Source organism: Procambarus clarkii, chromosome 9 (assembly GCF_040958095.1).
Source record: "Procambarus clarkii isolate CNS0578487 chromosome 9, FALCON_Pclarkii_2.0, whole genome shotgun sequence".
In the NCBI taxonomy this organism is placed as follows: domain Eukaryota; kingdom Metazoa; phylum Arthropoda; class Malacostraca; order Decapoda; family Cambaridae; genus Procambarus; species Procambarus clarkii.
Genome location: NC_091158.1, coordinates 53,560,120 through 53,578,486, shown reverse-complemented (window position 1 = coordinate 53,578,486; position 18,367 = coordinate 53,560,120).

The following is an 18,367-nucleotide window of genomic DNA, read 5'->3' as shown; positions in this document are numbered from 1 at the left end:
ATTCAGAGATTTTTACGTACCAGCACAGAAGCTGGTGGTTGATGAATCTCTCATACTTTTCAAGGGACGTGTTCCATTCAAACAGTACATTCCCTCAAAACGAAACCGATTTGGCCTGAAATTTTTTGTTCTTTGTGATTGTGAGACAGGATACGTGTTACACATGATTCTGTACTCGGCTAGTGATGTAGACATTCCCGGTAACGACGAACATGGATTCTCGGGGAGTGTAGTGAAGACCATCATGGCTCCGTGGATGAACAAGGGACACATTTTATACACAGATAATTACTATACAAGTCCCTTGCTAGCTCGGTTCTTGCTAGAAAATAGAACCGGATTGGTTGGTACAGTAAAGCCACAACGAAGGGAAATGCCTGTGTTTGACAACGACATTGCAGTTGGTGAGTGTCAGAGAAGGAAAAGTGATAACATTCTGTCAGTTCGGTGGAAAGACAAAAGAGAGGTGAACTTGTTGACAACAATTCATGATGGAACAATGGTGAACAGTGGGAAAGTGAGCCATAAAACAAACGCACCACAATATAAGCCAGACTGTGTTTTAGACTATAATATCAACATGCGGTTGATTGATAAATCAGACATGATGATTGGCACTGCAGAGTGTGTGCGGAAGACATGTAGGTGGACGAAAAAAGTGTTCTTCCATCTTGTGGACATGAGCATGCTGAACTGTTTCAACATGTACCTTGTGAGAACTGGACGTAAGCCCACTTTCCGTGACTTTGTATTTGATGCTGCAATACAGTTATTAGGAAAGTTTGCAAAAGATGTCCCAGGTATTCAGCGGCCCATCATAAACCCACTGTTGCAGCATGCTGGTACTCCACGCCTCGCTCACACTGAAGGCTTCCTAGCACACAAACTTAAGTATTTGCCACCTGGTGTGAAGCGTGCAATAGCCCAACGTGATTGCTTGGTGTGTAAAACAACGACACGTAGAGACAAGAAACGGAAGCTTGTGCAAACATGGTGTGAAACGTGTGGTATCCCATTATGTGCTGTCGACTGCTTCAATGACTACCACAGTCTAGAAATCTTCTAAGTGTGCTTCAAAGTGTGTATAGCGTGTGCGAGTGTGTAAATATGTAAACATATAAGCAGAACATATAATATAATAGACTGTAATGACATATTATATTGCCGTAATTGAAAACATTTGTGTGCGCCTGTGTATACTCAAATATGCAACAATTATTGATACAAAATATGTTCAAACAGTATTTGAAACACAATTAGTGAAAAAAAATTAGATAAAATGCGCTTAGACATTGTAAATAAATAGCGCGAAAATATATTTGTGGCAGCTCTGGCTGTTTGAGGACCGTGCGCAACACCTTCCGGGCGTGTACTGCATGAGCGAACATGCAGATTGTGACGTCATCGCAGAGCTTCTCGGCTCTATTGCAACAAAAGTAAGTACAATAGAATTTTTTTTTTATTTTTCCCGTGATCAGTGAACAGAACTTAACAGATTAGGAAAAAAAAAAAATTTTTTTTTTTTTCAAAATGACATGCGCCTGTGTGGATAGCAGGATATTAGACCCTGAGCACGTTAAGGGTTAAAAGGTACACCCGTAGTAAGTATGAGACCTTAGCCTATAGTGACATGGAAACTAATTCTGCAGAAACCTAAAGGTTAACTGGTACTAGAATTAAGGCCGAGTGCAAATGTGTAGTAATTATATAACACTAGGATATAACAGGCAGGACACAAAGAATAACTAATAAGTGAGAGACCACATAACACGTAATGTACCCGGCCAAGAGGCCGTAAAAGACCTAATGGATAAGGAGAAGGGGGTGTGACTACAAGTAGGGCTTACTAGCACCTAGACTGGGCAAAGTATTAGCTGCGGACAGCGGGACACTTGGGGACCGGCGCTGCACCCCCCTTCCCACATGCAGTGGGGAGACAATCGGGACAACTGTGCAAAGCATGACGGGGGTACAAAAGCAGCCGCTTGCAAAGGGGGGGAGGGTGGGGTTTTGCGAGGGCAGCGGCGAGGGCAGGCGGAGTGAGGCGGAGCCCCATTGTGCGCCCGTATTTATACGGCCCCAAACTGCCCGCGCAACGCCGCAGGACGCGCTGCGCAATTGTTTCTTTCTCCCCCGCCAGAAACATCCCCGCTTGTGATGCAAGCAGTGACCATTTTCTGACCAGGGGGAGAAAGATACTGGCAGTATGGGGCGTTAAAGTTTATTGAAGATTAAATTCTGCAGAACATGTAAATATATAAAGTTCACATAAAGTAAGTAATTGTATAAAGTTTATATTAAACACGGTTTATATTATAGACTCAACAAAGTTGATATTATATAAAACTTAATATTGAACATGTATGCATCGCCGGTAATATATAAAGTTTCAAATATAAATTAAGTAAATATATAACGTTTATATTAAAATATATAAAGTAAATATATAAAGTAAATATATAAAGTAAGAATTAACAGTAACAATTCCAAGGACTAGATTTAACTTAAAAGGTACACCCGTAGTAAGTATGAGACCTTAGCCTATAGTGACATGGAAACTAATTCTGCAGAAACCTAAAGGTTAACTGGTACTAGAATTAAGGTCGAGTGCAAATGTGTAGTAATTATATAACACTAGGATATAACAGGCAGGACACAAAGAATAACTAATAAGTGAGAGACCACATAACACGTAATGTACCCGGCCAAGAGGCCGTAAAAGACCTAATGGATAAGGAGAAGGGGGTGTGACTACAAGTAGGGCTTACTAGCACCTAGACTGGGCAAAGTATTAGCTGCGGACAGCGGGACACTTGGGGACCGGCGCTGCACCCCCACCGCAGGCCAGCAGCCGGACCCCCCCCCCCCCCGAAGGGCGAGTGCCAGCTGGCCGCGTGAGGCACTCAATGTAGCAGAGCAACAACGTCCCGTCTGACGTAGGATGTGAGCACTACTCTTCCGCCTGCCGTTTGCCATTATTTCTGATGTGGCGAGCCCGTCCCGAGACAGCTGGGTGCGGAGCGTAGTCATCTGAAGTCAAGCCTAGCGCCGAGAGGGCAGCGCGTAGGATCCTGGAGAAATCTCGCCTGGTGACAGGAGCGCTTGTAGGATCTGTGCTTGTAGGATCCGAAGAGTGTTGATTCCTGACCATGTAAGCGATACCTGGTCCAGTCGGAGCGTGCGTCGATTTTTTGTCGCGTAGCTCACCTCCCCCGAGCTGAAAGATATAAGGCAGTAAGGGTGGGCAGAAGCGGCGTGCAGTGTTATCGTGACAGGCAAGAGCACAGACGAGAGGGAAACCCTAGCTGAATCAATACAGAGACGAAAAACGGGGGAGGGAGCCCGGCAGCAGGAATTAAGAGAAACCTTAATTAACAATCCTGGATGAATAAAGAGCATCCGAATAATTATACTGTAGCAATGAAGGGGGCTAACAAATCTAAGAATCTTCAGCAAACGGAAGGGGGAAGTACCTTTGCTAAGAGCAAAGGTGGGAGAAAACCGGTAGGAGAACAGCAAGGAAGCACAAAGCAACTATAACAGGGTAAGACGAAACACTATAAATCTTGAATATAAACAATACATATACCAAGAAAGGGTATGACAACTAAGCAACATATACATAAACAATAAAATGGAATAAGAACCAATTCTTAAAGCCAAATCTATAACATGCTTGTGTCCTAATCGGATGTAAAATGTGAGCGGGGAACATTACCCTTGGTCTCTATCCCATCTCTGCCTCCAGACGGGTGATTGGGCTGGATAGAAGCCAAGGAGTCTGCCTTAAGTGGCCGCTGAGTGTAGTCTTGTGTTGTCAATGAGCGTCTGCGAGCCGCAGCTAGTACGCCGTGAACTTCGTCAACATCTTTAGAACAGGAGCAAAGTGAAATCGACGGCAGGGAGCTGCCATTCAGTAACTGTAATAAGGATAATAATAAGAATACAATGTCGTAAATAATCGTACAATGAAGAATACAATGTAATATCGTAAATAACCGATGACGGCAAGTGCCGCAGAATGGAAGAAATTAAGAAAGCAACGCCAAACCATAATAACAATTTATATTTTAATAAAATAATACTGGAATGACAGTAACGGAACGGAATAATATTAATACTGCCATATAGCCCAGCAAATAAAGACAAGATAATAGTATTAACGTAGGCCCTGGGCGGCTGCATCCCGGCACCGCTGCGTGCGTTGATGGTGATCAGAGGAATATCCGGCTCGCGTTCTCTTCCTCGCCGCAGTAGGGTGTGGAGGGGGGGGGGGGGTTCCGGCTTGTCGTGGCTGCGAATAAAGGGAACATAAGAAACCGGCATTGAGCGCCAAGCGGGCAGAGCGCAGTGGAAGGAATAGCGGTTGGAGGTAAGGGCCCCTAACCTAATGATAGATGAGGTAAAATTAAATAGAATACTATTACGTAGTAGGAAACAACAATGGCGAAGGAACAAGAAGAGTAAAATAGCCCAGAAGGCCGGATGGCCAAAGAACGTTAGCGACCTATGGCCAACAGCATGCTGGCTGCGCTGGCCAACCACAAGCTGGCCGACGTCATGCTAACTGACTGGCTTGAGCTTGCCGAAAGGAAGGCCGAATGGCCAGTTTTTTGCATGACACCGTGCGCGAGGCCATGCTAAACTTCTCGGTAGCATCCAAATGTAACTTAATGTACTGTCGATACGATGAAGAATGGGTGGTCAGATATAATGCACAATATTCAGAATATATAATGAGGGTAATGAGGGTTTTGCGAGGGCAGCGGCGAGGGCAGGCGGAGTGAGGCGGAGCCCCATTGTGCGCCCGTATTTATACGGCCCCAAACTGCCCGCGCAACGCCGCGGGACGCGCTGCGCAATTGTTTCTTTCTCCCCCGCCAGAAACATCCCCGCTTGTGATGCAAGCAGTGACCATTTTTGCAAAATTATTACGAGATCTATTATTCTAATAAGGGTTTGGTAAAATACAGTAGACTGCCTACTGGTTTTACCTGTAATAAGGTTTGATACAGATGATTATGGATATATTGAAATGCTCTTATTGTTAAGAAGCAATTTTTTAAAGAGTATTTTGTAATGAGCAGCTCTGAAAATCAGTTGATTACAGATAATGCTACATAATACACTTCATGTGTGTATATGTTACAACAAGTGTAAACAATTTGTTCACTTTCAAAACTTGGGTAATTACATATGACAGTGTCAGACCACTGAGGAAGAATTGAAACAGGAATTTCCTCAAGTACTTTCATATTTCAGTAATACATCTTCAGAAGGAATTATTCCTCCTGAAGATGTATTATTTAAATATGAAAGTACTTACGGAAATTCCTGTTCCAATTCTTCTTTCGCGGTCTGACACTCACATTTTTCACCACATGTTAATTTCCGTGATTTACACACAAATTTATATACATACAAATACATATACACACATATATAATATATGTATATATATATATATATATATATATATATATATATATATATATATATATATATATATATATATATATATATATATATATATATATATATATATATATATATATATATATATATACCAGGGCTCCATTAAGGAACATATAATCTCTTCCCACAACCAAACCATCGCCAGAGAAATCCTAGTAAACAACACAGAAATCATCGATAGATACAGCGATAGCAGGCGGCTTGACGTTTGCGAGGCACTACACATCAAGAAGTCAACACCAGCAATCAACAGCCAATTATTGCACAACTATATTCTCCCCTCCTCAAGACTCCGCTCCAATATAGAAGCATCAAGAAATATGGACCAATAGGCTTTCTACAAACACTTCTATTCAATATCCATTGTTTCGTGTTCTGTCTTGTGTTGATGAAATTAATACCCTATTAATACTCTTGTTCTGTCTTGTGTTGATGAAATTAATACCCTATTAATACCACATCTTGTTCTGTCTTGTGTTAATGCCACATCACCCCTTCCACCTCACTCAAATGTAGATATAAAATCGGAGATGCGTAAGTTCTATTCAGTTGTGTATTTATGAACTAAAGTCTTTGAAAATGTAATAAGTTTTACGAAACGCGCTCGTGTCACGTCAGACTAGAAATAAAAATGAATTTTGGAGAATTGATTTTTGATTTACCTCCAACAGTGAAACGAAATGTACGAAAGATTGAGAAAATTCGTGTTAGAATTATTAATCTTACTTTTTCGGTCATATTTAATAATATATATATATATATATATATATGTATATATATATATATATATATATATATATATATATATATATATATATATATATATATATATATATATATATATATATATATATATATGAGCATCACACCCATGAGCATCACACCAGAAATAAATACAGTTTTGATATTCCTAGAGTACGACTTAATCAAACTAGAAATGCTCTACAAATCAAGGGGCCCAGAATGTGGAATGACCTTCCCAACCATGTTAAAGACTGTACCTCTCTCAACCAGTTAAGTTAAAAGCGAAGCTATACCTAATAAATTCCCTGTAACATACCTTACCCTTCTATTGTCAACCAATGTCTGTTTTTTTCTTTAAAGAGCGCTGTTTGTCGACATAATTGTATTTGTGCTGCTTTTTCATCTATGTTTTCATTTCTTGTTTTCATTCTACTCATTATGCTCAATTAGTATTAAGCTTGTCATTTAAGTTCATTATGCCCGAAACGCTTTGCGTAATAGTGGCTTTAGGCATTGTATGTACTAGCTCTACCTATAAGTCAACCAATCCTTGTAAAAATTTATTGTATGTATGTACCTTACCTAAATAAAATTGTATTGTATTGTATTGTATTGTATATATGCATATAAATAAAAAACAAGTAAATGTAAATAATTTTACCTTGCACCTAGATCCACCAAGCCTGTATGGCGCGCGTTTCAGTACTTCGGAAATCTAGAACTATCTAGAATCTCTAATCTGCAACGAAACAATACATATTATTGTCGATGAGCAGCAGGTCCTTGTCCAGGCAGTAAACCTCATGAGTGTCCAGTTGTCAGAAAAAGATTCAGTCGCAATGCGTAAATAAAGTCTCATGAGTGTCTATTGTGTGGAAAAGGATTCAGTCAAGCTGACTACATAATCATATAAATTGAATATAAATATGTCTGCATATATATTTGAATATATAAATAAAGTTAACAATTGCTTGCTTAGTTAATTTATAAGTTATCATACGAGTTCATTTAATTGAATAATATCTAGTACTTAGTTAAGTGCTTAGACTACATTTAAAGTCATTTATTATACTTTTGCAATTTAATTTGTTTATAGTATAAGAACCTAATGGCTGTTAGTTATGGAGCTAGGTTAGACTATGTAATTTTAAATCTCTGATTTAAACAGAACCAGTGTTCAGTCATATAACTGAATTTATCAAATCTTATCCTTGTATAATATACAAGCTGATGTGAGATCCCTGTCTACAGGTGGACTGGAACTTCTATCAACTAATCCATTCATCCCACCTGTCCCTTACAGCCCACAATCTATCATTAGGAAAAGAGGAGCTAGGATTTACGACCCTAGCTAGAGATTCTTGGAATTAATTTGCAGACAGTAATTTTTTAATTTAGTTCAGTCCAAGTCCCCAGTAGTCTCCTCTTATATCAATCCCAGCAGGTTTTTCCCACAATTGAAACCTCCACCATTACATATAACAACCACCACCATGTGAGAAATCTTTAAGGAATTCTGATAAAGAAAGAGATTTAGGGGTGGTTCTAAATAGAAAACTATCACCTGAGGACCACATAAAGAACATTGTGTGAGGAGCCTCTGCCATGCATTCCAACTTCAGAATTGCTTTTAAATACATGGATGGCGAAATACTAAAGAAATTGTTCACCACTTTTGTTAGTCCAGAGCTAGAACATGCAGCAGTTGTGGGGTGCCCATATTGGGGTGCCATCACATTTAAACCAACCAAGCCCACAAATACGTCAACATGGACCAGCATTACACCGTCTAACATAATCTGTCAGATGAAACAACTAAATTTGTGAATTCAAGACCTAATCTATTGTATAACACAGTGTTAGTACGAGAAAAACATTACTTACATTCGAAGCCGTGTTTTAAAATGGCGGTGATCTTGTTGTACTGACGCTCCACACTGTGTGTTCGTTTGCGTATGATGAACATGTGACAATTTACTACAACAATTATTTAATTATTCTTATTCTTTATTTTACTATTTTTAGGGTACATGAAATTTCAAATTTATTTGCACACAATAATATAATTGCATTGTCATAACCTTTATATATTACGGAAAATATGATGACATGAATGAAGTCAAAGTGAAGTTGAAGTCAAAGTCATTCGCCGAACGTATTAGTAATTTTTTTTCTCCCAAACGATAGGGGATAACAAATCCACAGAGAATATAAGTGTACAGTAAAGTCAATTTTATTCAGGAAAGTACAAACATAGTTGATTTACAAACATAATGTTGGATTTATAGATAGAGCTAGTGCATACAATACCTAAAGCCACTATAGTAGGCATAGCATTTCAGGCAACCGGGCAGTATTTATGGACCCCTTACTCAAATCTCTGAATATGTTAGATATTAAGTCCCTGCACATACTCTCATGTGTATTTTACATATATCAAACACTGCACTGTAATGTCAATCCTGACCTTAAAAGCTTCCTAGAAGGTTGTAACAGATCCCATGAGCACCACACCAGAAACAAATACCTATTTGATATTCCAAGAGTACGACTTAGTCAAACTAGAAATGCTTTACAAATCAAGGGACCTCGAATGTGGAATGACCTTCCCAATTATGTTAAAAACTGTACCTCTCCCAACCAGTTTAAGATAAATAAAGATAAATTTATAAGTTAAGAAAAATTCCACAAATCAACAACCCTGTTACTGACCCAGTATTTACCCAAGTCTTTCCTAAATCTAAACTTATCCAATTTATACCCATTGTTTCGTGTTCTATCTTGTGTTGACAATTTTAATACCCTATTAATATCCCCTTTGTTATATCCATTCAGGAAATTGTGGTTGATCTCGAACCCATTGAAAATGTGACGACTTATACTGAATTTTGTAACTATATCATCAAGATTGTAACTAGCTTAGCTAAATGTAGTGTGGGGTTCAGTCCCTAAGCCCATATATGTGCCTCTATAACCATTTACGTTACAGGGCAAAAACATAAGAACAAAGGTAACTGCAGAAGGCCTATTGGCCCATACCAGGCAGCTCCTATCTATAACAGATAACATAACAAACATAACAACAGTAAAAACATTTAGTGTGTGTTTGACGCTCACTGATATGTTCCAGCGTTGTTTTATATATGGTGCTATTCTATCTTACGCTTTGTTGCTCTTTTATACCTACGGACTCATAGAACATTCTATTGCGAAAACATTGGCACAAAAATGAATGACGTACATACAATAATAATGTCAGGACAGTGAAATAATTATAAACTTTCAAAGCCCTGTATCGCCCATGCGTCGTCGTGTCACCAATACTGGGTAACAGTTCCGCCACTTCCCACACTCTTGCGGGTGGGCCGCGACCATTATTCTACATTTATATTCATATCACCGTGTTGGGAATTTCATTGCGAGTCCATTGATACCAAAATTAACGCTGTAGGACAAGTGTGGAAGTGATAACAATCCCAAGAGTAAAAACGTTTTGTTGCTGTTGGGCACTCACGGCGAGTCATCTACGTAGGTATTTATTTGGTGCTGGTATCCATATAACTTTTTGTGACCGTTTTTACTGATGTTCTTCTAGAGAATGTTATTGCGAACACGTTGATATCAAAATGAAATACGTAGCTCGAGAACTAAGGTCAGGAAAGTAAAAAGAGTATACACATTTTTGTTTTGACGCTTAAGGTTATTGTGAGTACTCATCGGACATTGTACTTTTGGTTTTAAATTCTTAATGTTGATGCTGGGCTTAAGCTTAATGTTAAGCTTAAGCTTGAGCTTAATGTTGGGCTCCGAATGCATGATAGAGCTGATAAGTTAGCCAAAGAATCTGCCTTTAAAAGAGCCGTTGAGTGTAACCTTGGATTGTCAATGAGCAATCTGAGAGCAGCAGTACACCGAGAACTTCAACAAGATCTTGTAGATCTGAGGCAAAGTGAAATTGACACCAGTAATTCCATCTATCATCATACTATCATGCAAGAGGAGCCACACATCTATGGATCATCCAATAAAATCAGCAGACTTCTAGATGTTACTACTGCTCGGCTTAGACTCGGTTACAAGTATCTCTGGGAATTCTCATTATCTGCTGATGTAGACCTGACCAAATGTAAACTGTGTCAACAAAATTATTCGCACACCCTCCGTCACTATGTGATGGAGTGCGAAAAGATACATGAATTTAGAGACAATTCTATAACCAATGTTCCAGCGGTGTGTCAATATTTCATTCAAAATGATCTGCTACCAGAAACTTTAGCCAAATATCCCCAGTTTGCTAACTGTAGATAACAACTAAGTGATTGTAACCTATCCACCGCTGCCCACTGGATGGGGGGCGGTGTGCAGGACAAACATATAAATTTTGATACTAGCTCTCCACATAAGTCAGTTGCTTAATTTAGAACCTGTACTTGAGGTCGATCTCGAACCCATTGTTGATGTAATGACTTATATTGAATTTTGTAACTAGCTCATCAAGATTGTAACTTGCTTAGCTATATGAATTGTGGGGTTCAGTCCCTGAGCCCATTATGTACCTCTGTAACCCTTTCCACTACCGCCCACAAGATGGGTATGGGGTGCATAATAAATGAACTAAACTAACTAACTCATATTGAACTGTTCCATCTTATGTTGGAATAGTGCTCAACGAGGTGGCAGATGACTTGGCCAAACGTGTCACATCAAAACCACAAGTTGACATTGAATGTGAATTCACAATGAGACAAATAAGAAGCAAAATCAGAAATATTCAGGCACAGGCGGGAGTGGAGAGGAGAGAGATAATGTATGAGAGTAGTCAAACCATGCAACACTACATGTATGTGAGTCAAAACACCCATTTCACTTATAGTAAAAGGAGAAATGCTTGGAGTGACTGTGTACATGCGGCTCAGGCTTGGGTACAAATATTACTGGGAATATGGGATAGATGTTCATGATAATGACACGAAGTGTAAACTATGTGGTATGTTAAGGTCTCACACCCTGGCCCATTATGTTCTTGATTGTCCGTTGATTAATGTATATAGAAACACTGAGATAAGGACTGTTCCTGAACAAATAGCCTGGATGTGTCACAACGGAAAGGTTGATGATATTCTTGTGAGATATAAGAATTTTGCACCAAGACTGTAATATTTTGTTGAATTATCTGCAGGTGTCTTGCAAATTGTCTATACAGTATACCTAGGTCATAAAAGTATTTGTGTGTACGTCTGATAACATACTACTTGTGAAGGAGGAAATGTATATGTTTATCTCTCAGAATGTTTGGTAATATGTTTATTTGTGATGTGTGTCTATGTATGTATTAACACGTTGTACTGAATGAGGTGAGAATAGCTTGAGCTACCTCATCCCTTTGTTTTTCATGCCCGAAACGCTTTGCGTAATAGTGGCTTTAGGCATTGTATGTACTAGCCTTATATATAAACTCATTACTCTTTGTAAAATCTCTTGTATGTATGTACCTTACCTAAATAAACATTTGATTTGATTTGAGTATTATAAACAACAGAGGTCCCAGGACAGAGCTTTGAGGTACTCAACCTACAACATTTTCCAACTCTGACTTAACCCCATTTATACTAACTCTGTTGAGCGTTGACCATTTATACATCAACTCTGTTGATGTGAGCACTTAATTGGCGGTCAGTGGTGGAGCTTAATTCTTAAAAAGCAATATATACTTTCGATCGTGATTTAGTTTAGTCTGCCGTTTAAAGAAAAAAAGAGCATATCAATGGTATATCACAGAAAACGGATTTATCATAAACTCATGTATTTGTCTTATCATATTGAACTGCATTCATATTATTAATATATAACAATATGAATATCCAAATTTCTGTAAATCCCCTACCATGTTGGTATCTGTGGAAATGAATGAGCAAATGTGCTGGCTGAAGGCGCTGAAGGAAACCACATTGGTTTCATTTTGGATACAAATGTCCATGGAGATTCAGAATGGAAACTAATTATATAGTTGAACCTGCAGAGAGGAGTTTAAGAATCTGTGTTGAGAGTGATGGACACAGCCTTCACAATTATACTTCAGAGAATGTAAACATCTAAGAGTCATTAGAAATATGTATAGAAAAATAAACCCTACATTGTTTGAGTTAGGGAAAACACCATTTGTCATATATAGATACTAGCTGTTCCTAAAGATTCACCCATTTTGCACCAGCAAGATAACATATAAGATTTTAAGGGTTGACGAATGTTAATCTTCTTGTTTGATAAACTGTGCACTTGAGACATAGTTAATAAGAACATGCCAATATATAAGACAACAAAAAGTTTTCAGATTCTTTCACACCACTTTCCAGCAACTTTTATAATTTATATAAATTATTTTAGGGAGTAATACATAAATTATATATTTAAACATGATATAGTGTTTAGTGGAATGCATAAGGAGTCAAATTGTGTTAAAAAGAGCGATTTTTAGAAAATTTGGTAAACTACTTTTTTCTGATCATATTATAACTAAATGGATTTTAAAGGTATCACTCAGCCAATATATATCATTCACAATTTATTAATGAATTTTACAAAAAACACCATAAATTTTATATTTAAACATGTAAAAACTATTTGTTTTACATTTGGAACAAAATAGTTGTAGAAAAACAATTTAAAATAAAACCTTTGTGTTTGGATTTTTTTATTAAAAGTTTCTCAAAGGCTCTCCTGCACCATTCTCAATGCAAATCATTCCCACACCTATGGGAAGAGATAGGCGAACGTTTTGTAGATGATTTGTGTTTGCTGGGCTCATGCCCAGTGCCTAACCCACTGAACTTATGCCCATGCTCAGCACCTTACCCATCGCCCTTATGCCCAGTGCCTCACCCATGGCCCTCATGCCTAGTGCCTCACCCATGGCCCTCATGCCCAGCACCTTACCCATTGAACTTATGCCCAGCACCTTACCCAACTGCCCTCATGCCCAGTGCCTAACCCACTGAACTTATGCCCATGCTCAGCACCTTACCCATCGCCCTTATGCCCAGTGCCTCACCCATGGCCCTCATGCCTAGTGCCTCATTAACCTCCCAATCGATCTAATGGATCAATGGACACTATTGCTCTCTAGGGTGGAATATTGTTGGCCTCTAACAGCCCAATTCAGAGTCGTAAAAATTGTTGACCTCGAGCGTGCAAAGATCCTTTTGCCGCTTGAATCCGCTCTATAAGTCATCTTAATTATTGGGACCGATTAAAATTTGTTAATCTGTATTCTCTAGAGGGCAAGCAAGAGTAAATTATATAGTATATATAATATATTATACAAGTATAATACAAGTATATACAAGTATATTATACATGATAATATACACGTGGAAGATATTAGAGGGACCGGAGACCAGAAGGCATGGCAGAACGTGCAGAATACCCTCGTTGAAAAGCAGTGGTGTAATAGGTACGTTGAGTGAGAACTTTATCTACATTAGAGGGCTGAGACTCTTCAACAATAATGCTACACTTAGGGGCCTCACAAGTGTTCATGAGAGAACTTCACGAACAACTCCAAAGGATACCTGATCAACCAGGCTGTGATTCATATATCAGGCAGCGATTAGCCGCATCCAACAGCCTGGTTGACCAGTCGACAAACCGGGAAGTCTGGTCGGAGACAGGGCCGCATGGCTGTTGATCCCCGGAAACTATACAAGGTATCCACAAGGTATCCCTGTCTTGAGAATCAATAGTTAGAGTGAGGTTAGCCATAGTTGACTATATTCTCATGTTCCTCTATACACAACTCCAGCAACTAACTGTTGCAAGTGTGTTCGGCAGCCAGGTGTTGCTGCTGTGAACACCACCACCGTCACTGTCACTATCACCGTCACTATTCTCAACACCGTCACTGTCAGGTATACTAACTGCATGGTGTTGTGTTCCTGATTGGAGCTGACAGCAGATCGGGGGCAAGGGGAAGATGTTTACACTGGCGGGAGCACCAGGTAGGTCCTCATTACTCTGCACCATCCTCTACCTTCTTCCTCACTCTCACCATCCTCATTGTGGGGTTAGGTGAATAAAATCATTCTTGCCTTCCCTTATCTTACCTTTAATAGACTGTTTCGTAGGTTTGTTTGTTTAAAATATTTACATAAATCCACAGTATGAGGTTCATATTGTTGTAATATTTCATTTATAATTAGTTCTCACCTGACAGCAAGATTTAATTAGAACTTAAATATTCAATCAATTAAATTAACCAAAATGCATTCTTAAATTACTTGAAGGACCAGAGTATTGATGTTTACTGAACTTGTTTATGTTTCTCGCTGAATAAACTAATTGATATTATAAATTACTAATTATGCCTTATCACCTGAAATTATTAAACAATTTAAGGCAAGACTGCTGAGCTTTAAGGGCACGAGGGCCCGGGGTAGACGCCTCCATCTTACATATACGCCAGGCTGGCCTCACACTCTGGGCAACAGCAAACACACAACACCTGTCCGAAAACTTATTATTAAATACAAGTGGTCATTGGGTGATTACTCATATTTATGAGACAATCAGTAGACTGGAGGCATAAAGCCCACACGTTTGTTTGTGGAAAGTATACTCATAACCGGCCCTACACCTCCCTTAACCTGCTGAGCATATATATGTATACTTGTCAGAACAATATATTTTTACACGAACTGAAGCCTTAAGCGTCGGTCGGAGTTGGACTTGATGAACGATCGTTAGCAGTTATCGACGTCGTAAATCCTCCAATACGTCCATATTATGTGTGTCACCACCAGCCATGGTATCATCACATCCATGGCGCCACCACCAGCCATTGCATCACCACTAGCCATGGCGCTACCACCAGCCATGGCGTTAGCACCAGAAATGGCACCACCACCAGCCATAGCTTCAACACCAGCCATGGCGCCACCACCAGCCATGGCGCCACCACCAGCCATGAAGTCAACTGCTGGTGGCCGTGGAGTGAGGCCGTCTTGCTGACCCTCCGTGGCTGTTGGGGTTGTTTGCCATTTTGGTCGCCAGGTGGTGTGGGCGTCTCTGCCCTCCCAGTTTGTTCCTGCCTGGCTGCATGTTGACGTGTCGGTTCTGACATGGGTGGCCATTTTCCCCCTGTTGTGCGTGTGAACTCCATGGGCCTGGAGTTCACTTGTACGACTGGATATACGACCATCGAGATGGTGATGTGTAACATGCTTTGTATCCCGGTGGAGGCTATCTATGGTGTAGAGCTTGTTACAGCCCACGGGGATGTTATTAAGTTCGTGAGGGAGGAGGAGTACCGGGACTTCCTCTGTCGGTACGAGGCGCATACGTTGCCGTTGCCAGATAATGCCGGCTCTGTGGCGATTTCGGACCGTAGTGGTGCCCTGACTTATGTCAGTATCCACGGTGCGCCCCTGGAGTTCCCTGAAGACCTCCTCCGGCATTACTTCTAGAGGTTTGGTACTGTTGTCAGCGTGTGGATGAACACGCTCTCCTCGGGGTGGTATGCTGGGAGGCGAACGAACATTTGCACATTGGGAATGCGCCTGCGGTCGGATATACCTTCTTCTGTCCAGCTTATGGGATACTACGTCCGGGTGTATTATGCCCGGCAGCCTCATACCTGTTTCCGGTGTGGCCTGTTGGGACATCAGGCTGCCGGGTGCTCTGAGGCCCCAGTTGCTCCTGTCAACTTGTTCCGAGAAGAAGATTTCCCGCCGCTCTCACTGGAGGCATTCTCTGGTGATGATGAGGAGGTGCTCATCCCATTCACTGCTGCAGCTTCTCCGGCAATGTCTGATGTTCCTCCGTTTGTTGCCAACCCTCCTCCGGGTACTGCGGAACCATCGGTTGGTCTGCCTGATCCTGTCACTGTCCAAACTGCTCCCGTGAGCCTTCCTGGTGCTCCCTGTGTGGCGTCGCTGTCTTCTCTCTCGTCTTCAGATGCTGCGTCTGGCCCTGTGTCCGTGACTCATGTCCTTGATGTGCTGGGTGCTGGGGTGGCTGCGGAGTCTCCTGCTGTGTGTGGCCCGGTTTCCCCTGTAGTGGAGGCTGCTGCCGTTCTGTGTCGGGCGTCGGTTCATCCGGCTCATGGTACCCGTGTTTCTGGGTCCGCTTCCGGCTCTGACACTATCCTGCTGGTGCCCAAACGTTCCGGGTGTTCGTCTTCTGCCTGGGCCGATGTTGGTGACTTCAGTGACTGTGGGTCTTCGGGTGTTGACGGTGTGGATTCGGATACGTCGATGTCTTCGCAGTTAGTGGTGGCGGAGGTCCATGTGCCTACTGGTGCCTGTGTCTCGGACGTGCCTTCAGTTCTTTCTCTGCCAGGGGACTCTCCACAGTGGGGGGTGGTGGCTTCCACTTGCAGGGATGGTGTGGACTCTGGTGCTGGGCGTGGCCTGGTAGTGACATTACGGAAGAATGCGCGCCGTCTGGGTTCCCTGCTGTCCTCTGGTGGTGTGCCCAGGGCCGTGGGTGCCCCTGTGGTGGTGCCCTGTGGCCCGTTCGCTCCTGTGAGGGTGCGCGTTGGGGACCTGGAGGACGTGTTGCCGGCGTCTGTGATGCCGCTGGGTCACTGGACGGATATTGCCAAGTTACTGCTGTCTGACGGACCATAGAACTTTCTAGGTGGGCAGGTTCCCTTCATGTGGGGGCGGGTGGTGGCTACTCGCCTCATGGGTACTACCATCTGGATCCCCTGTTTGCGGGTGTTTGTTGCCCTGGTTCTGGATGTTATGGCGTCCCCGGTGGATGGACGGGACCCTTGATGGTGGGTGCTCTGGGTAGCGTTCAATGTACGGTTCCCGCAGGCCAAGTTCACGGGCAAGTATGTCCACTGATTTCCTGTGTATTTGCTTTATGGAATGCTGTGTGCCCCTCTGGCTGTTTGTTTGCTCTGTTATGTTATGTGCTCGTGCCTATCCCTTTGTGCGTTTCTTTGCCATATGCCATATTAGTTTCTTGTGCTTGACGTCACTTGTTTCGCGTTTTGGCTTGCGTTTTGCCTTTCCTGGCTTCACGATTCACCCTTAACGTGTACGCCAGGGCGCATCCGATCCCACGATCGTCGTCGCCCCTAACTCAACAACAACAACACCACCAGCCATGGCATCACCACCAGCAATGGCTATTGGAAATAACCAACTGTTTATTCTCCCTTAATTCCTAATACTAACATTTACTAATAACACTAACATGTAGAATTATTATCGTTGGTGTTTCTATAGTTAGGCATAATTTTGCCAGAATTTTCCCAGCCATCATGACGCCGTGCGTCAGATATCAGGCTTAAACATAAAATCTTCTCCGTTGTTGGAGATTTATAGAGTTCTATTAATTGTCTTTTCTTTCTAAAAATATTGTTCTTTATGAAAGAAATAATCATTTCGCGTACTTATGCGTACTTGACTCGACTATTCCATGATATTAATTATTCCCGTAAAAATTTTTGTGACGTAAATTAAATACACGTCGACCCTTCTCGTTTAATTTGTGCATTATTAATTAAATCTATTGCCTTGCGAGAAGAGGTAGTATTATTATTCAAAATATTTATTTGTGACAATAGTATAAGTCATACTCCCTTATTTCCCTAAATAATTACTAGTAAATCAAAATAGTTTAAGCTCGAGATCGCTATGGACGTCTCTGCGCATGCGTGTCAGAATGTTAGGGGATGAAGAAGGCGTCTCTCTACGACACGACTCTCTCACGAGCACACACATCTACAGGCGGCAGCCATTGTAGTTACCAACACGTGGTTGTACAGTGTTAATTACTGTGTAATCTCAGTAGTTATTTTGGTGACAGATCGCCCCACCTGTGTATGGAAATCAGATAAGAAAATCAGAAGCGGGGAGCCACATAGTGCCACTCCATATTAGGTCACCCAAGGTGTGAGTGGTAGCAGTCGAAAAACAGTGAAGATAGGTATCTATTATGCGCCACTATGATCATGTTCATTTATACTGTAAAGTATGACAGTATATTTAAGTAAAAATGAATTTCATTGTATAATAAACACTCACAGGTGAGTGCCAGTTACGCTCCCACATTCCTCTATGGGGCAGGTGTAAAACAGGTTCCTCTCGGTATGGGTGGTCGCCTGTACCCTTCCTCGCACCTAATGGCCTTGACTTTGCCA